The sequence below is a fragment of the Salmo salar genome, chromosome ssa10, assembly GCF_905237065.1.
Source record: "Salmo salar chromosome ssa10, Ssal_v3.1, whole genome shotgun sequence".
Lineage (NCBI taxonomy): Eukaryota > Metazoa > Chordata > Actinopteri > Salmoniformes > Salmonidae > Salmo > Salmo salar.
In genome coordinates, this window is record NC_059451.1 from 52201241 (window position 1) to 52222593 (window position 21353).

Here is a 21353-nt window from a genome sequence, read left to right on the forward strand (position 1 = left end):
TGGTGGGATGACCCCTTTCTAACAACGACCTAGTTCACAGTCAGAGCTCCTGCTACAGAAAATCCTGTCCCTGGTCCCGGTCCCGGTCCCCAGCCACGGTAAAAATAACCCGCCGCAGTGCAGCCTCGGCCACGCTCGGACACAACCAGTTCATAAACAGAGATGGTCAAAACAACTTGGCTCAAAGTTCCAACTACCACATATATAGACACGGCAGCAGGGCTTTAAGCTCTCTGTTAGTTACACAACTTAAAGCTCCTTTACTTTAGGTTCTCTTTACGAGAGTTTCTGAGAGGATAAACATTTACTCCACAAAGTCAGATCTCTCTAGCTTAAACTGACGGATTTTAAATCTGGATTTATTTTTTGTTGTACGTTACTTAAGATTGATGTACCAAAATCGAGTCTAGGGGGTTAACCCTGCTTTAGCCAATACTCACTGATCTGGCTCTACAGTCTGGCTATGAAAATACCCTTTTTGTTACTAATTTAAAATCAGAACCATGTACATTAACTAATAATGACTAACTTTGATTGCAAAAATTGTTGGGAAGAGATTTTCCATGTACTGATTCCATGGCACATGGTTTACGAACTGATACACAAAACGATGCTGGATTGAAAACATTGTAGAATAATAGTGAAGACATCAAAACTATGAAATAACACATGGAATCGTGTAGTAACCAAAAGTGTTAAACAAATCAAAATATATTTTAGATTTTAGATTCTTCAAAGTTGACACCCTTTGCCTTGATGACAGCTTTGCACACTCTTGGCATTCTCTCAACCAGCTTCACCTGGAATGCTTTTCCAACAGTCTTGAAGTTGCTCCCACATATGCTGAGCACTTGTTGGCTGCTTTTCCTTCACTCTGTGGTCCAACTCATCCCAAACCATCTCAATTGGGTTGACGTCGGGTGATTGACGTCGCCATCACCCTCCTTGGTCAAATAGCCCTTACACAGCCTGGAGGTGTGTTTTGGGTCATTGTCCTGTTGAAAAACAAATGATAAGCCCAAACCAGATGGGATTGCATTTTGCTGCAGAATGCTGTGGTAACCATGCTGTTAACTGTGCCTTGAATTCGAAATAAACCACTGACAGTGTCACCAGCAAAGCACCCCCACACTATCACACCTCCTCCTCCATACTTCACGGTGGATCATCTGTTCACCTACTCTGCATCTCACAAAGAACGGCAGTTGGAACCAAAAATCTCAAATTTGGACTCATCAGACCAAAGTACAGATTTCCACCGGTCTAATGTGCATTGCTTGTGTTTCTTGGCTCAAGCAAGTCTCTTCTTCTTATTGGTGTCCTTTAGTAGTGGTTTATTTGCAGCAATTCGACCATGAAGGCCTGATTCACGCAGTCTCCTCTGAACAGTTGATGTTGAGATGAGTCTGTTACTTGAATTGTGAAGCATTTATTTGGGCTGCAATTTCTGATGCTGGTAACTAATGAACTTATCCTCTGCAGCAGAGTCTGGGTCTTCCTTTCCTGTGGCGGTCCTCATGAGAGCCAGTTTCATCATAGCGCTTGATTGTTTTACAACTGAACTTGAAGAAGTTCTTGAAATTTTCCAGATTGACTGACCTTCATGTCTTAAAGTAATGGACTGTAGTTTCTCTTTGCTTATTTGAGCTGTTCTTGCCATAATATGGACTTGGTCTTTTACCAAATAGGGCTATCTTCTGTATACCACCCACACCTTGTCACAACACAACTGATTGGCTCAAATGCATTAAGAAGGAAAGAAATTCCACAAATATACTTTGAACTAGTCACACCTGTTAATTGAAATGCATTCCAGGTGACTTCCTCATGAAGCTGGTTGAGAGAATGCCAAGAGAGTGCAAAACTGTCAAAGGCAAAGGGTGGTTACTTTGTAGAACCTCAAATATAAAATAGATTGATTTGCTTAACCCTTTTTTGTTACTACATGATTACATATGTGTTATTTCATAGTTCTGACGTCTTCACTATTATTCAACAATGTAAAAAATAGTAAAAACAAAGAAAAACCCTGGAATGAGTAGGTGTGTCCAAACCTTTGACTGGTACTGTATACGGGGATACAACCATCCCAGCTCTGCAGATTTTGCTACAAAGAGACAGAGTCATTAGATCATTTGTTTTGGCACTGTCCATATGTAGCTTGTTTTTGGTTGCAGATTCAGGAATGGCTGAAGAATTGCAACATTTACCTAGAGCCAACTCTCCAAGTAGCACTGCGGGGTGATTTGAAAAGTCATAATCAATCAATAATATTATTATAAAAAAAGTATATTCTCAGTTAAAGATAAAGGTTCAGAACATTTGTGAAACATCACAGCACAGTTCAAAAATATATGCCAAATAGATGGATGGGAGGGGATGAGTGTAGCTGAAGGATGGGACTAAAAACAAACAAAAAAAGATAACTATTGTAAAATATACTGTGTCCGTAAAATGTATTTATAAGCTGGAAGTAGAAGCCAAAGTGTTGTTATCCATTAGTTTACTCCACAATTAGAGTAGTGGTGGTAGGGTTAGGGGAACATAATAAAATGAAAATATTTACAAAAATATCAACAACAAAAAATAATGACCAACTTCTTGCAGCAGGAATTATAGAAAATGAACAGGTCTCATAAACAATCTCTCAAGCACAAGCCCACGAGCTAGTGAGTAGCCAGCTAATCTTTAAATTGGAAGTTTAGTCAATTTGATCTATTTACTAGCTAGAATAGTTGAATGGTAATGAACACACCCTTCTGTCCGTCTCCAAATGTTTGAACAGCACGCTAGCGTGTCGACTTTGTTCAGATGTTGAAATCAAGTGGCCTACCTTATTTCTCAGAATGAGAACGAGTTTCCATTTTCTTATATAGGCCTACTTGTGTTTTATGCTTATTGCACATGTATAAAACACAGACTAGACAGCAAGTATAAAAGTCTTCGGCTAAAATGCTGCTAGCGGTACATGGTACCACAACGCCGTGGGTGACAAACTGATGTTGGAGAAAATTGACAAGATGATGTTATAATACTGTTTATGCATCGAATAGCTTTGATGAGTAATCTCTCATCAGTGGCTATGGGACCGAGTTGGGCGTCTGGGCTTGAGCTGACAGTTGACTTGGTCATAAAACCTAAAAGACTGCATTCCATAGACTAGATGTGGTGGGTGTGACCCGAGATAGAGATAGCCCGGAGTAGAACAAAAATCCTTATTGTTTCTAATCATACTTGCATCTGGGAAACTAAGCCGGGTTGGGGGTTAAAACAACACCAGGTGCAAATAACTACAAGATGAACCCGAGGTGACTTATGATGCCCCCCAATCTGCATGGGAGGGGTGGAACCAGCCATGACCAAGCATTTTTTCATCTACTATATAAGAACTCTGCATTGTCTGTAAGGTTAAGCTCTCGTGTGGGGTGTGTGGTGTGGTAGGGGGGAGGGGCGTTGTGTGTTTGTATAAATGGGAAGGTGCACAGTCACAGCAGGAGCGAAGGAGAAGTGACCAAAAAGACAAACGGACATAAACGCTCATAACAAATCTAGATAAAAACTTTCTTGTGATACAGGTATTTGGAAAATCACACTAAAACATACATTTCAATTAATCAAATGAATTTGATGTATTGCCCAGCCCTGATACTGGCAACATGGAGGAGAGGCAAATAGCAGAGAACCTAAAAACTGCATTAACTAGCAGCAGTAAGGTGAGCGCTGTCTGGTAGCCAGGACTCCAGTAGATTGAACTGCACTGTCCCCCACTACCACAACATTACTTGAGGCTCAGGTCTGGCCCAGTCTGTCCCCCACTACCACAACACTACTTGAGGCTCAGGTCTGGCCCAGTCTGTCCCCCACTACCACAACATTACTTGAGGCTCAGTTCTGGCCCAGTCTGTCCCCCACTACCACAACACTACTTGAGGCTCAGGTCTGGCCCAGTCTGTCCCCCACTACCACAACATTACTTGAGGCTCAGGTCTGGCCCAGTCTGTCCCCCACTACCACAACATTACTTGAGGCTCAGGTCTGGCCCAGTCTGTCCCCCACTACCACAACACTACTTGAGGCTCAGGTCTGGCCCAGTCTGTCCCCCACTACCACAACATTACTTGAGGCTCAGGTCTGGCCCAGTCTGTCCCCCACTACCACAACACTACTTGAGGCTCAGGTCTGGCCCAGTCTGTCCCCCACTACCACAACATTACTTGAGGCTCAGTTCTGGCCCAGTCTGTCCCCCACTACCACAACACTACTTGAGGCTCAGGTCTGGCCCAGTCTGTCCCCCACTACCACAACATTACTTGAGGCTCAGGTCTGGCCCAGTCTGTCCCCCACTACCACAACACTACTTGAGGCTCAGGTCTGGCCCAGTCTGTCCCCCACTACCACAACACTACTTGAGGCTCAGGTCTGGCCCAGTCTGTCCCCCACTACCACAACATTACTTGAGGCTCAGTTCTGGCCCAGTCTGTCCCCCACTACCACAACACTACTTGAGGCTCAGGTCTGGCCCAGTCTGTCCCCCACTACCACAACATTACTTGAGGCTCAGTTCTGGCCCAGTCTGTCCCCCACTACCACAACACTACTTGAGGCTCAGGTCTGGCCCAGTCTGTCCCCCACTACCACAACATTACTTGAGGCTCAGGTCTGGCCCAGTCTGTCCCCCACTACCACAACATTACTTGAGGCTCAGGTCTGGCCCAGTCTGTCCCCCACCACCACAACATTACTTGAGGCTCAGGTCTGGCCCAGTCTGTCCCCCACCACCACAACATTACTTGAGGCTCAGGTCTGGCCCAGTCTGTCCCCCACTACCACAACAACATTACTTGAGGCTCAATATGGATACAATATGTCAGGGAAAGCATACCTCTACACAAAACTAGCAGTCATTTATGGCTAAATCATCGTAAAAGTGAAACTGTATAAGTCAAGTCCAGGTCACTTTTTCAACCAGTTCTCTCGTTACCAGGATACAAGGGTAGGCTTGGGCTGTATCCAGAACTTCATACCATTTTTCTCCCATCCTGCCATAGCACCAACAAACAAAAAAAACATTGGGCATCTATTACCAGAATGAAAACAACATTAGCGAAATCTGTAATAGTGAAATGTGAAGGAAGAGCAGCATATGACGGAGCAGAGGGGAGAAGAACAGAAGAGGGGGAAAAAAACTACTAGGAAGCACAGGAAAGAAAATGGCAGCTGTACAGATAACTCACCAAGAGCTCTGACTTCTCAAACAAAGCAGAAAGATGTTATAAGATGGCAAACATTTAGCAGTGAATTACATACAAGTGGAACATCATCACCTCATATGAGCCGCACAACAAAGACTGTCTTATGTCTTATAGATATAGAATGCTATGGTCTCTCCAGCTCCCGCCGTTTCCCGTTGTGCTATTTTCAAATCAACACGTGACTGGCTCAACTGTTCTGGGGAACTACGGTAACCTTCATAATATAAAATAATGTGACAGGTGAAATACTAATGTATTGCACAAGTTGACTGCAGGTATTTACTTAACTACAAATATTCAAATCTATTGATGAACTTCAAATAAATAGTTAACGGTATTAAAAACACATCCCGTAGCTTTTACCAAATGCACGGCCAGGCACGACTCCAACACCATTACATTTGGCGATGACACAACAGTGGTAGGCCTGATCACCGACAACGACGAGACAGCCGATAGGAAGGAGGTCAGAGACCTGCCATGTGGTACCAGGTCAACAACCTCTCCCTCAATGTGATCAAGACAAAGGAGATGATTGTGGACTACAGGAAAAAGAGGACTGAGCACGTCCCCTTCTCATCGACAGGGCTGTAGTGGAGCAGGTTGAGAGCTTCAAGTTCCTTGGTGTCCACATCACCAACATGGTCCAAGCACACCATGACAGCCGTGAAGCGGGCATGACAAAACCCATTCCCCTTCAAGAGACTAAAAATATTTAGCATGGGACCTCAGATCCTCAAAAGGTTCTACAGCTGTACCACAGAGCATCCTGACTGGTTGCATCACTGCCTGGTATGGCAACTGCTCGGGCTCCGACCGCAAGGCACTGCAGAGGGTAGTGCGAGGTCCTGCCATCCAGGACCTCTATACCAGGCGGTGTCAGAGGAAGGCCCTTAAAATTGTCAAAGACTCCAGCCACCCCAGTCATAGACTGTTTTCTCTGCTACCACACGGCAAGCGGTACTGGGAGCGCCAAGTCTATGTCCAAGAGGCTTCTAAACAGCTTTACCCCCAAGCCATAAGACTCCTGAACATCTAGTCAAATGTCTACCCAGACTATTTGCATTGCCCCCCCCCCCCAATAGTCACTTTATTAACTCTATCTACATGTACATACTACCTCAACTAACCGGTGCCCCCACACATTGACTTCGTACCGGTACCCCCTGTATATATTGTTATTTTTTACTGCTGCTCTTTATTTACTTGTTACTTTTAATCTGTTATTCTTAGCCATATTTTTTGAAACTGCATTGTTGGTTAGGAGCTCGTCAGTAAGCATTTCACTGTAAGGTTGTAACAGAATAATATAAGGAGTTTCTGTTTTCTAATATTATTAGAGTTAGGGCAAGCGTACCTATTAAGCACATGTACTCATTTTAAGCCCACTTCCAGCTTTGGATTCAAAGAATAAATAAACATTTTTTTTTTTTTAATCGCCTGCTAGCGTAATACTTCCTGTACCTGCCTAGATAACCGCCCCCTCCCGTTCCCGTTACCACCATGTTTGTGCTCAACCTTCCTTCACATTTATCACTCTCAATCGTAAACGATAAACCTGTTTTACCTTTGAAGCGTCCATGCAGCATCTGCATGACAACAATTTGATCTGGATCAGTTTCCTGAGAATATCCATTTAGATCTTGTTAAATTAGGCTACGTAGCCGACAGTCTTGTTTTGAAGTATGAAATTCAATCTTGATAAATCTAACGCATCAAAGAAATACTGTCCATAAACATTCAGGCAGCTTAAAGCCATTAAATAATGGTAATCAAGTCACAACAAGGCCGACTTCAAACGCTCAACATCAAAATTGTAATAACCGGCGCATTAACTGACCGCGGTGCGAATGCAAACTATGTCAGATAAATCCTAGACACAAAAGGTTAAAGCACTGAAATAAAAGTCACAATCAAAGAAATTACTTCACAGAGATTTTTATTTGGTGTGTTTTCATTTGTTCTGTAGTGGTGCAGTACAGTGTGTTCTGTAGTGGTGCAGTACGGTGTGTTCTGTAGTGGTGCAGTACGGTGTGTTCTGTAGTGGTGCAGTACGGTGTGTTCTGTAGTGGTGCAGTACGGTGTGTTCTGTAGTGGTGCAGTACGGTGTGTTCTGTAGTGGTGCAGTACGGTGTGTTCTGTAGTGGTGCAGTACGGTGTGTTCTGTAGTGGTGCAGTATGGTGTGTTCTGTAGTGGTGCAGTACGGTGTGTTCTGTAGTGGTGCAGTACGGTGTGTTCTGTAGTGGTGCAGAACGGTGTGTTCTGTAGTGGTGCAGTACGGTGTGTTCTGTAGTGGTGCAGTACGGTGTGTTCTGTAGTGGTGCAGTACGGTGTGTTCTGTAGTGGTGCAGTACGGTGTGTTCTGTAGTGGTGCAGTATGGTGTGTTCTGTAGTGGTGCAGTATGTGGTGCAGTACGGTGTGTTCTGTAGTGGTGCAGTATGGTGTGTTCTGTAGTGGTGCAGTATGGTGTGTTCTGTAGTGGTGCAGTACGGTGTGTTCTGTAGTGGTGCAGTATGGTGTGTTCTGTAGTGGTGCAGTATGGTGTGCTCCAGTGTGAGGCCATCTGGGGCTGCTGCTAGTGAGGACACACTGAGACTGACCACAGGCTGGGAGTCTTCATCGTTCTCCTCGGGACCCGCCCATCCTCTCTCTCACTCACACACACACACACACACACACACACACACACAGTGGACAGTTCTGAAATATCCGCCCTGTGCTCACCCCAGCGGAAAACGTTCCAGGAGTGCTTCTCATTTCATACATGGCTGGCAACGTGGCTGCAGAGGACCCCAAAAAAAGTCCTGAAACGCTCCTTTTGTTTTTTGGGGAAGGGTTATGATGTTGCCACTGAACTATTTAACAGTTGACAGGAGGAAAACTCTTGGAAGAGGAGAAGAGGATTTGAAAAGCATGGTTAAGAATGTATTAGTGGGTGCCAGTAGGCCAGACAGACAGTCAGACAGACAATCAGACAGCCAGGGACAGCCAGCCAGCTAGACAGCTAGACAGACAGCTAGACAGCCAGGGACAGACAGACAGCTAGACAGCCAGGGACAGACAGACAGCTAGACAGACAGCTAGACAGCCAGGGACAGACAGACAGCTAGACAGCCAGGGACAGACAGACAGCTAGACAGACAGCTAGACAGCCAGGGACAGACAGACAGCTAGACAGCCAGGGACAGACAGACAGCTAGACAGCCAGGGACAGACAGACAGCTAGACAGACAGCTAGACAGCCAGGGACAGACAGACAGCTAGACAGCTAGACAGACTTCGAGGGATGACACCACGGTGAGGACATCACACACTGTTACTGCCAACAGAAGAACAAGGAAGGATCCCTCTCAGTAAGCAGGCTGGGGGAGAGAGGGAGGGGGCTGGGGGAGAGAGGGAGGGGCTGGGTGGAGAGAGGGAGGGGGCTGGGTGGAGAGAGGGAGGGGCTGGGGAGAGAGGAGGGGGCTGGGTGGAGAGAGGGAGGGGGCTGGGTGGAGAGAGGGAGGGGTGGGGAGAGAGGGAGGGGGCTGGGGGAGAGAGGGAGGGGCTGGGTGAGAGAGGAGGGCTGGGGAGAGAGGGAGGGGGCTGGGGAGAGAGGGAGGGGGCTGGGTGGAGAGAAGGAGGGGCTGGGGGAGAGAGGGAGGGGGCTGGGTGGAGAGAGGGAGGGGCTGGGTGGAGAGAGGGAGGGGGCTGGGTGGAGAGAGGGAGGGGGCTGGGGGAGAGAGGGAGGGGGCTGGGTGGAGAGAGGGAGGGGGCTGGGTGGAGAGAGGGAGGGGGCTGGGGGAGAGAGAGGGAGAGAGGGAGGGGGCTGGGGGAGAGAGAGGGAGAGAGGGAGGGGGCTGGGTGGAGAGAGGGAGGGGGCTGGGGGAGAGAGGGAGGGGATTGGGAGAAAGGGGAGGGGCTGGAGGAGAGAGGGATAGGCAGGTGAATAGAGGGAGGGGGCTGAAGGAGGGATAGTGTGGGCTCTAAGAGGGGTGGGGAGGTGGAGGGAGGGAGGGAGGGAGGGAGGGAGGGAGGGAGGGAGGGAGGGAGGGAGGGAGGAGGGAGGAGAGGGCTGGAGGGATAGTGTGGGTTCAGAAAGGTGGGGAGGGAGGTGAGGAAGGGAGGGAAGGATAGTGTGGGTTCAGAGAGGTGGAGAGGTGAGGGAGGGAGGGAGGGAGGGAGGGAAGGAGAGGGCTGGAGGGAGGGGGCTGGAGGGATAGTCTGGGTTCAGAGAGGTGGGGAGGTGAGGGAGGGAGGGAGGAAGGGGTGAAGGAAGGGAGTGAGGGATAGTGTGGGTTCAGAGAGGTGGAGAGGTGAGGGAGGGAGGAAGGGGTGAAGGAAGGGAGGGAAGGATAGTGTGGGTTCAGAGAGGTGGAGAGGTGAGGGAGGGAGGAAGGGGTGAAGGAAGGGAGTGAGGGATAGTGTGGGTTCAGAGAGGTGGGGAGGTGAGGGAGGGAGGAAGGGGTGAAGGAAGGGAGTGAGGGATAGTGTGGGTTCAGAGAGGTGGGGAGGTGAGGGAGGGAGGAAGGGGTGAAGGAAGGGAGGGAAGGATAGTGTGGGTTCAGAGAGGTGGAGAGGGGATGAAGGGAGGGAGGGAGGAAGGGAGGGAGGATAGTGTGGGTTCAGAGAGGTGGAGAGGTGAGGGAGGGAGGAAGGGGTGAAGGAAGGGAGGGAAGGATAGTGTGGGTTCAGAGAGGTGGAGAGGTGAGGGAGGGAGGAAGGGGTGAAGGAAGGGAGGGAAGGATAGTGTGGGTTCAGAGAGGTGGAGAGGTGAGGGAGGGAGGAAGGGAGGGAAGGATAGTGTGGGTTCAGAGAGGTGGAGAGGGGATGAAGGGAGGGAGGGAGGAAGGGAGGGAAGGATAGTGTGGGTTCAGAGAGGTGGAGAGGGGATGAAGGGAGGGAGGGAGGAAGGGAGGGAGGGAAGGATAGTGTGGGTTCAGAGAGGTGGAGAGGTGAGGGAGGGAGGAAGGGGTGAAGGAAGGGAGGGAAGGATAGTGTGGGTTCAGAGAGGTGGAGAGGTGAGGGAGGGAGGAAGGGGTGAAGGAAGGGAGGGAAGGATAGTGTGGGTTCAGAGAGGTGGAGAGGGGATGAAGGGAGGGAGGGAGGAAGGGAGGGAAGGATAGTGTGGGTTCAGAGAGGTGGAGAGGGGATGAAGGGAGGGAGGGAGGAAGGGAGGGAAGGATAGTGTGGGTTCAGAGAGGTGGAGAGGTGAGGGAGGGAGGAAGGGGTGAAGGAAGGGAGGGAAGGATAGTGTGGGTTCAGAGAGGTGGAGAGGGGATGAAGGGAGGGAGGGAGGGAGGGAGGGAGGGAGGGAGGGAGGGAGGGAGGGAGGGAGGGAGGGGTCTCTCTGACATCAGAGCCTTTTTCTGTTTCCTTTCACACTGAGCAGTGAACACTCTCACACAAACAGAAAAATGCATCAACATACTTTCACTCCGTGCTCTTCCCTCTTTGTGCAGTGCAGTGTGTACATGCTGTGACCACGCAGCGCTGTGTCAGTCTGACTCCCGATCCCCCAGGAGGAATCCATGCCGTAGTACAGCTCCCACACCAGATCCGCCCTCACCCTTAACCAATGTGTTTGCTGGCTGTGGAAAGCAGCCATTCAATGGCCTCTTCCATGTCAGGGAGGAGAGCTGCCCGGGGTTAACCCTTCCATGTCAGGGAGGAGAGCTGCCCGGGGTTAACCCTTCCATGTCAGGGAGGAGAGCTGCCCGGGGTTAACCCTTCCATGTCAGGGAGGAGAGCTGCCCGGGGTTAACCCTTCCATGTCAGGGAGGAGAGCTGCCCGGGGTTAACCCTTCCATGTCAGGGAGGAGAGCTGCCCGGGGTTAACCCTTCCATGTCAGGGAGGAGAGCTGCCCGGGGTTAACCCTTCCATGTCAGGGAGGAGAACTGCCCGGGGTTAACCCTTCCATGTCAGGGAGGAGAGCTGCCCGGGGTTAACCCTTCCATGTCAGGGAGGAGAACTGCCCGGGGTTAACCCTTCCATGTCAGGGAGGAGAGCTGCCCGGGGTTAACCCTTCCATGTCAGGGAGGAGAGCTGCCCGGGGTTAACCCTTCCATGTCAGGGAGGAGAGCTGCCCGGGGTTAACCCTTCCATGTCAGGGAGGAGAGCTGCCCGGGGTTAACCCTTCCATGTCAGGGAGGAGAACTGCCCGGGGTTAACCCTTCCATGTCAGGGAGGAGAGCTGCCCGGGGTTAACCCTTCCATGTCAGGGAGGAGAGCTGCCCGGGGTTAACCCTTCCATGTCAGGGAGGAGAGCTGCCCGGGTTAACCCTTCCATGTCAGGGAGGAGAGCTGCCCGGGGTTAACCCTTCCATGTCAGGGAGGAGAGCTGCCCGGGGTTAACCCTTCCATGTCAGGGAGGAGAGCTGCCCGGGGTTAACCCTTCCATGTCAGGGAGGAGAACTGCCCGGGGTTAACCCTTCCATGGAAAACAAACAGAAAGCAACCGAGACAAACTAGGAGAATACGAGGCCATTTCTCGCTACTGAGGGGAGCTATTCCGCTACCCCCTCTCTCTCTCCATCCTTTTTCACCCTCCCTCTCAGCCCTTTTTGCCCAAGGCCTGCTCAGAGCCTACTACTAGCTAGCACAATGTTTATGCTAACACTGCGGCTAACACTGCCCTGCAGCATTCCCATTCTGATCACGCTAACGCTAGGTTACGCTAGCTGTGCCAAACACAGCCCGTTCATTCATCCCCCTCCTCCCCTCCATTCACCCACAGCCCCAGCTCAGCCTGAACCAGTCTCCCTAACTCACCCCCCCATCTCTCTCTCTCTCTCTCGCGTTTCCAGGCCACGGCCCCTCTTTCATTCATACGCCTTGTTTTCCTTTCAAACCGGATGGAGGGATGGCGGAGAAGAGAAAGGATTTTTTGTAAAAATATATATATTTAACGAGGCTAGTCAGTTAAGAACAAATTCTTATTTACAATTACGGCCTACCGGGGAACAGTGGGTTAACTGCCTTGTTCAGGGGAAGAATGATGTATGATTCCAACGCTTCTACGGAAGATGGAAACCTACTCTGTTCCACTAACACTACACCAACCTTATCACTATTCCACTAACACTACACCAACCTTATCACTATTCAGCTAACACTACACCAACCTTATCACTATTCCGCTAACACTACACCAACCTTATCACTATTCAGCTAACACTACACCAACCTTATCACTATTCCGCTAACACTACACCAACCTTATCACTATTCCGCTAACACTACACCCACCTTATCACTATTCCGCTAACACTACACCAACCTTATCACTATTCCGCTAACACTACACCAACCTTATCACTATTCCGCTAACACTACACCAACCTTATCACTATTCCGCTAACACTACACCAACCTTATCGCTATTCCGCTAACACTACACCAACCTTATCACTATTCCGCTAACACTACACCAACCTTATCGCTATTCCGCTAACACTACACCAACCTTATCACTATTCCGCTAACACTACACCAACCTTATCACTATTCCGCTAACACTACACCAACCTTATCACTATTCCGCTAACACTACACCAACCTTATCACTATTCCACTAACACTACACCAACCCATGCAGCTCCCCATCTCTCATTAGTGTGTTCTGCTGGGTTTTAATGCGTTTTCTTTCCTGATGATCAAAGGTGAGCTGTGTGTTTACGCTTCATGTGTTCAGGGCTGTAATCCCCCCATGCAAAGAGAGAGCCTGGGAAGAGAGGCGGTGGGTCTGAGCCAATAGCAGCGCAGGCACAGGAACATACTTCCTACTTTTACACATAAACCACCCCTCTAATTGGCAGTGTTGTCTGAGGGCAAAGGGTGGGGAACCATAACAAACAGGCTTTACCCCAGAGGCTCTCTCTCAGAGCACGCACGCACACACACACACACACACACACACACACGCTTACAAGGAAATGTTTACTAAGAAAACACACACTTACACTTTTACTATATATTTGCACTTTCTAGGAGTCCTAAGATTCAAAAGCTGAACTATAAATGCTTCTAGTGATCTGATTTAAGACATCGTCCCATGGTGGAGGAGGAAAATGGAGAGGAGGAGGACGGACAGGAGGAGGTAGACGATAGGGGAAACAAAAACATCAACAGACAAATCCCTGGGAGGCAGGGAGACTGAGCGTGAGTGTGAGCTGTAGTGTCACTATATCGTCAGACTGAGGACACGCTTCCAGGGCTGACACACAGATAACGAGCAGAGATTATGAAGGCTACAACAACAGGGAGAAAGAGAGTATGAAACCTTTGTGGACAGGAGAGGAGGGGGAAGAGGAGAAGAGGGGGAACAGGAGAGAAGAGGAAAGAGGAGAGGAGCTCCCCATCGGGGCAAAAACAACATTTTGAGAAGGAAAGGGGGGAAACAGAATGAATGCTGTGGTGGTGTTGAGAAGGAAAGGGGGGAAACAGAATGAATGCTGTGGTGGTGTTGAGAAGGAAAGGGGGGAAACAGAATGAATGCTGTGGTGGTGTTGAGAAGGAAAGGGGGGAAACAGAATGAATGCTGTGGTGGTGTTGAGAAGGAAAGGGGGAAACAGAATGAATGCTGTGGTGGTGTTGAGAAGGAAAGGGGGAAACAGAATGAATGCTGTGGTGGTGTTGAGAAGGAAAGGGGGGAAACAGAATGAATGCTGTGGTGGTGTTGAGAAGGAAAGGGGGGAAACAGAATGAATGCTGTGGTGGTGTTGAGAAGGAAAGGGGGGAAACAGAATGAACGCTGTGGTGGTGTTGAGAAGGAAAGGGGGGAAACAGAATGAATGCTGTGGTGGTGTTGAGAAGGAAAGGGGGGAAACAGAATGAACGCTGTGGTGGTGTTGAGAAGGAAAGGGGGGAAACAGAATGAATGCTGTGGTGGTGTTGAGAAGGAAAGGGGGAAACAGAATGAATGCTGTGGTGGTGTTGAGAAGGAAAGGGGGGAAACAGAATGAATGCTGTGGTGGTGTTGAGAAGGAAAGGGGGGAAACAGAATGAATGCTGTGGTGGTGTTGAGAAGGAAAGGGGGGAAACAGAATGAATGCTGTGGTGGTGTTGAGAAGGAAAGGGGGGAAACAGAATGAACGCTGTGGTGGTGTTGAGAAGGAAAGGGGGAAACAGAATGAATGCTGTGGTGGTGTTGAGAAGGAAAGGGGGAAACAGAATGAATGCTGTGGTGGTGTTGAGAAGGAAAGGGGGAAACAGAATGAATGCTGTGGTGGTGTTGAGAAGGAAAGGGGGAAACAGAATGAATGCTGTGGTGGTGTTGAGAAGGAAAGGGGGGAAACAGAATGAATGCTGTGGTGGTGTTGAGAAGGAAAGGGGGGAAACAGAATGAATGCTGTGGTGGTGTTGAGAAGGAAAGGGGGGAAACAGAATGAATGCTGTGGTGGTGTTGAGAAGGAAAGGGGGGAAACAGAATGAACGCTGTGGTGGTGTTGAGAAGGAAAGGGGGAAACAGAATGAACGCTGTGGTGGTAAAAAGGCTGGGTTGAGAAGGAAAGGGGGGAAACAGAATGAATGCTGTGGTGGTGTTGAGAAGGAAAGGGGGAAACAGAATGAACGCTGTGGTGGTGTTGAGAAGGAAAGGGGGGAAACAGAATGAATGCTGTGGTGGTGTTGAGAAGGAAAGGGGGGAAACAGAATGAACGCTGTGGGTGGTGTTGAGAAGGAAAGGGGGGAAACAGAATGAATGCTGTGGTGGTGTTGAGAAGGAAAGGGGGGAAACAGAATGAATGCTGTGGTGATGGTGTTGAGAAGGAAAGGGGGGAAACAGAATGAATGCTGTGGTGATGGTGTTGAGAAGGAAAGGGGGAAACAGATAGTTGTGTTGGGCGAGGTGGAGGAAGTTGGAAAGAGCTGGAACACCCTAGCGTAACTCCACGCCAGCCAGTCAGCCAGTCAGCCAGCCAGCCAGCCAGCCAGCCAGCCAGCAAGCCAGCAAGCCAGCCAGCCAGCCAGGGTGTTAGAGCGATGAGAGGGTGAAGGTTAGCTGTATGGCTAATAACCTTACTATCTTGGAACTATTCATACAGTGTTACTATAAGAAGTGATGTGAAAAATAACTGCTCTCTCTGTTCCCATTGTTCTGTCTATTTATAATTTCAAAAAGGTAAGACATCTCAACTGTCACCAAGACAACGACATACAAAAAAAGGTAGGTTGACGTCCTAGCTGCTGTGTACTCGATGACTCGTTTCCTGACGCTCAGCCATAAAACACTAAATGTTTGGATAAGAAAGTAGCTGCTTTGTCAAGTCTCTCTCCTGTGTAAATGAAACTCTTCTGGGAGGACGATGGCTTTGGTGTGTATGACATGTGACGACAGAGAAGCAGAGACATGGGAATGTTCTAGATGATTTGGTCAACGGCGTGTTCTAAAGCGCCTAACCTATTTGATAAGATGAGGGCTTGTGTACACGTGCATATAAGCCTGCTGAGTGTGAGCAGAGGAACAGCACGTCAGGAGAAGTTATCAGGCCTGTTCAGACAGGCCTCAGTCAGGAGTGGCCCTCACTGCTATGGGCTCCATATGGACTGACTCCCTCTCTGGCCTATAGTAGTGCACTATATGGGGAATAGTGCAGCATTTAGGATTCATTAATAAGATGAACAGGTGAATAGAAGAATAGGGCTCCCGAGTGGCGCAGCGGTCTAAGGCACTGCATCTCAGTGCAAGAGGTATCACTACAGTCCCTGGTTCGAATCCAGGCTCATTCACATCCGGCCGTGATTGGGAGTCCCAGTAGGGCGGCGCACAGCGTCGTCTGGGTTTGGCCGTCATTGTAAATAAGAATTTGTTCTTAACTGACTCGCATCGTTAAATAAAAAAAGAAAAGAACACACGGGATGGCCAGGCCTGATGGGAGTTATTCAACTAGTGTGTGAAAGAGGCAGAAGGAAGGAGCCTTGTGCAACTTCCTCCCACCGAAAGGTCACAGTGAGGTCATTGTAAGACATTGTTTACAGAGTCATGACGCAGCAACATGATACTGCTTAGCCTGTATTATATAGTCCAATACCTAGGGCTGGCACAAGCACCATATAACAGTGGGTTCTGGATGAAGACTGTCATGGAAATAAAACAACCATCATAACTGATCAATTAAATAATTAAATAAACAGGCCATCAGCTTTTACTTTCTGCTTTGTTCCTATGGCCGCCAGTTCACCCATTATGCCACCATTGACTTGAATGGGGACGGCAGTTCTATTCATTCCATTGCTGTGGCAGCACGTGCAGTGAGAAGAGGAGAAAATGTGAGTCTTAAAAATAAAAAAAAATAGATTAATTACGAACGGCCATTTGGCTGCTCAGTTACTGTCATCCAAAATTCCAGGACCGTCACAGCCCTACCCGTACCCTATATAAACCCCCTGCTAACGCTGTTCCAGGACCAGCACAGCCCTACCCGTACCCTATATAAACCCCTGCTAACGCTGTTCCAGGACCAGCACAGCCCTACCCGTACCCTATATAAACCCCCTGCTAACGCAGTTCCAGGACCAGCACAGCCCTACCCGTACCCTATATAAACCCCTGCTAACGCTGTTCCAGGACCAGCACAGCCCTACCCGTACCCTATATAAACCCCCTGCTAACGCTGTTCCAGGACCAGCACAGCCCTACCCGTACCCTATATAAACCCCCTGCTAACGCTGTTCCAGGACCAGCACAGCCCTACCCGTACCCCATATAAACCCTAACCCTGCCAACCCCCAACGCTGTTCCAGGACCAGCACAGCCCTACCCGTACCCTATATAAACCCCCTGCTAACGCTGTTCCAGGACCAGCACAGCCCTACCCGTACCCTATATAAACCCCCTGCTAACGCTGTTCCAGGACCAGCACAGCCCTACCCGTACCCTATATAAACCCCCTGCCAACGCTGTTCCAGGACCAGCACAGCCCTACCCGTACCCTATATAACCCCCTGCTAACGCTGTTCCAGGACCAGCACAGCCCTACCCGTACCCTATATAAACCCCCTGCTAACGCTGTTCCAGGACCAGCACAGGATACACTAAGGTACGGTTCTAGGAAACACTAAGGTACGGTTCTAGGAAACACTAAAGAACCGTTATAGGAAACACTAAGGTACGGTTCTAGGAAACACAGGATACACTAAGGTACGGTTCTAGGATACACTAAAGTACGGTTCTAGGAAACACTAAGGTACGGTTCTAGGAAACACTAAGGTACGGTTCTAGGATACACAGGATACACTAAGGTACGGTTCTAGGATACACTAAAGTACGGTTCTAGAAAACACAGGATACACTAAGGTACGGTTCTAGGAAACACGGGATACACTAAGGTACGGTTCTACGATACACTAAAGTACGGTTCTAGGAAACACAGGATACACTAAGGTACGGTTCTAGAAAACACAGGCTACACTAAGGTACGGTTCTAGGAAACAGGATACACTAAAGTACGGTTCTAGAAAACACAGGATACACTAAGGTACGGTTCTAGGAAACAGGATACACTAAAGTACGGTTCTAGAAAACACAGGCTACACTAAGGTACGGTTCTAGGAAACAGGATACACTAAAGTACGGTTCTAGAAAACACAGGATACACTAAGGTACGGTTCTAGGAAACAGGATACACTAAGATATGTAATACGGTTCTAGGAAGCACAGAGGCTTCTTTCAGTCAGATCTCAGAACAGTAAGTTGTTTTGAGGTTCCATTCTCCTTGTATGGAATGAGGATGTCATTTCTAAGGACATCCTAACCGGGTTAGTTAGGTGGAATTGGGTTCAGTGTGACTGAACAACAGGGTTGTATAACTGAGCTAAAACCATAAGGTCACAGAGTCAAAGGGCCTTAAGGCTAAGGGTTCTATGTTCCGGGTCTAAAGCTCTAGGCTTGTTGTTCAACAACACCGTGATAGAACATGTCAACTAGGGGAAACAGACCTGTTCCTCAGCTGGCCTATAGCGTGGTGGCGGGAAAGAGGGGGCAGAGAGGATATGCTGAGGTCGTTTTCTTTTTATTAAGTAGACATGTTCGCTCTTCCTCATCAGCTTCCTCTTCCTTCCTACCCTCTTCTTAGTCCCATCCCTCTCCTCTGAGGGCCCATCAGCAGTTAGACGCCGGCGGGCCTGAAACTGACCCCCATTAAGAGCCGAGAGCGAGGAGATACACCAGGGAACAGGCCATCAGCTGTGCAGAGCCACAATGTCCTCCGAGCCAGAGCCACAATGTCCTCCGAGCCAGAGCCACAATGTCCTCCTAGCCAGAGCCACAATGTCCTCCTAGCCAGAGCCACAATGTCCTCCTAGCCAGAGCCACAATGTCCTCCGAGCCAGAGCCACAATGTCCTCCTAGCCAGAGTCACAATGTCCTCCTAGCCAGAGTCACAATGTCCTCCTAGCCAGAATGTCCTCCTGGTTTCCACAGCACATACCAGCTATCTATCCATCTAGCAGCAATCTGTCTGATGGTTTCCTCTCCTTTAGAACACACCACTACATCTCATTACAGACATTCAAGAGGAACGACCACTAAATACACCTCCTCACCCTCCTCATCCTCAATAATTGATGCTGCTGCTGCCTCCTCTCCCCCACCCACCCACAGCGCTGAGTAGACAGAACAGTGACAGTGGGAAGGTGATGGACAGTCAGCCAGGAGCACGGCACTGGGCCATCAGCCACCACACATCACATCTCATTTATCTACTGAACCACAGACCTGCTCTACCCTGTCCTGCTGAACCACAGACCTGCTCTACCCTGTCCTGTCCCGCTGAACCACAGACCTGCTCTACCCTGTCCTGTCCTGCTGAACCACAGACCTGCTCTACCCTGTCCTGTCCTGCTGAACCACTGACCTGCTCTACCCTGTCCTGCTGAACCACAGACCTGCTCTACCCTGTCCTGCTGAACCACAGACCTGCTCTACCCTGTCCTGCTGAACCACAGACCTGCTCTACCCTGTCCTGCTGAACCACAGACCTGCTCTACCCTGTCCTGCTGAACCACAGACCTGCTCTACCCTGTCCTGCTGAACCACAGACCTGCTCTACCCTGTCCTGCTGAACCACAGACCTGCTCTACCCTGTCCTGTCCCGCTGAACCACAGACCTGCTCTACCCTGTCCTGTCCTGCTGAACCACAGACCTGCTCTACCCTGTCCTGCTGAACCACAGACCTGCTCTACCCTGTCCTGTCCTGCTGAACCACAGACCTGCTCTACCCTGTCCTGCTGAACCACAGACCTGCTCTACCCTGTCCTGTCCCGCTGAACCACAGACCTGCTCTACCCTGTCCTGTCCCGCTGAACCACAGACCTGCTCTACCCTGTCCTGTCCTGCTGAACCACAGACCTGCTCTACCCGGTCCTGTCCTGCTGAACCACAGACCTGCTCTACCCTGTCCTGCTGAACCACAGACCTGCTCTACCCTGTCCTGTCCTGCTGAACCACAGACCTGCTCTACCCTGTCCTGCTGAACCACTGACCTGCTCTACCCTGTCCTGTCCCGCTGAACCACAGACCTGCTCTACCCTGTCCTGTCCTGCTGAACCACAGACCTGCTCTACCCTGTCCTGCTGAACCACTGACCTGCTCTACCCTGTCCTGTCCCGCTGAACCACAGACCTGCTCTACCCTGTCCTGTCCCGCTGAACCACAGACCTGCTCTACTCTGTCCTGCTGAACCACAGACCTGCTCTACCCTGTCCTGTCCCGCTGAACCACAGACCTGCTCTACCCTCTCCTGTCCCGCTGAACCACAGACCTGCTCTACCCTGTCCTGCTGAACCACAGACCTGCTCTACCCTGTCCTGTCCCGCTGAACCACAGACCTGCTCTACCCTCTCCTGTCCCGCTGAACCACAGACCTGCTCTACCCTGTCCTGCTGAACCACAGACCTGCTCTACCCTGTCCTGTCCTGCTGAACCACAGACCTGCTCTACCCTGTCCTGTCCTGCTGAACCACAGACCTGCTCTACCCTGTCCTGCTGAACCACAGACCTGCTCTACCCTGTCCTGCTGAACCACAGACCTGCTCTACCCTGTCCTGCTGAACCACAGACCTGCTCTACCCTGTCCTGCTGAACCACAGACCTGCTCTACCCTGTCCTGCTGAACCACAGACCTGCTCTACCCTGTCCTGTCCTGCTGAACCACAGACCTGCTCTACCCTGTCCTGTCCCACTGAACCACAGACCAGCTCTACCCTGTCCTGTCCCACTGAACCACAGACCTTCTCTACCCTGTCCTGTCCCGCTGAACCACAGACCTGCTCTACCCTGTCCTGTCCCGCTGAACCACAGACCTGCTCTACCCTGTCCTGCTGAACCACAAATCATCTGACTTTACCTGTAAGGGACACACACACACTGCTGACCTGCTTCATCGTCATCCTCTTTATTATCCTCATCATCACACACAGACAGACAGAGTCGAAGACACAGAGACACAGACAGACACAGAAGCATTATGCACAGCCACGCATACGGAAGCACCACCACAACACGTTCTATTTAAGCAATAAGGCATGAGGGGGTTTGTGGTATATGGCCAGTTTTACCACGGCTAAGGGCTGTTTTATGCACGACGCAACACCGAGTGCCTGGATATATCCCTTAGGCGTGGTATATTGGCCATATATCATGAACCCCCGAGGTGCCTTATTGCTATTATAAACTGGTTACCAATGCAATTAGAGCAGTAATACCCGTGGTATAGGGTCTGATATACCACGGCTGTCAGCCAATCAGCATTCAGGGCTCGATTGGCTGACAGCCGTGATATACCACGGGTATGACAAACATGTATTTTTACTGCTCTAATTATGTTGGTAACCAGTTTATAATAGCAATAAGGCACCTCAGGGGTTTGTGGTATATGGCCAATATACCACAGCTAAGGGCTGTATCCAGACACGGTGCTTTGGGTCGTGTCTAAGAACAGCCCTTAGCCGTGGTATATTGGCCATATACCACACCTCCTTTGGCCTTATTGCTTAAATGAAAGGCTGTGAGCGAGTCTTTGGTCTGCATGTGCGTGATTGGCTGGGGAAACAACGAGTGCGCTGGTGGCTCCAGGGCGCCGTAGGGAACCTTGTTTATACCGGTCTGAAGGCTCCTCTTG

The 21353-nt window shown here is 49.7% G+C and overlaps 1 protein-coding gene across 1 annotated transcript in view; it reads right to left on the bottom strand.

Annotated features, from left to right (window-relative positions):
* Nucleotides 1–21353, bottom strand: part of insrb (insulin receptor b) — a 281258-nt gene that overhangs the window by 121792 nt on the left and 138113 nt on the right. The window lies entirely within an intron of this gene.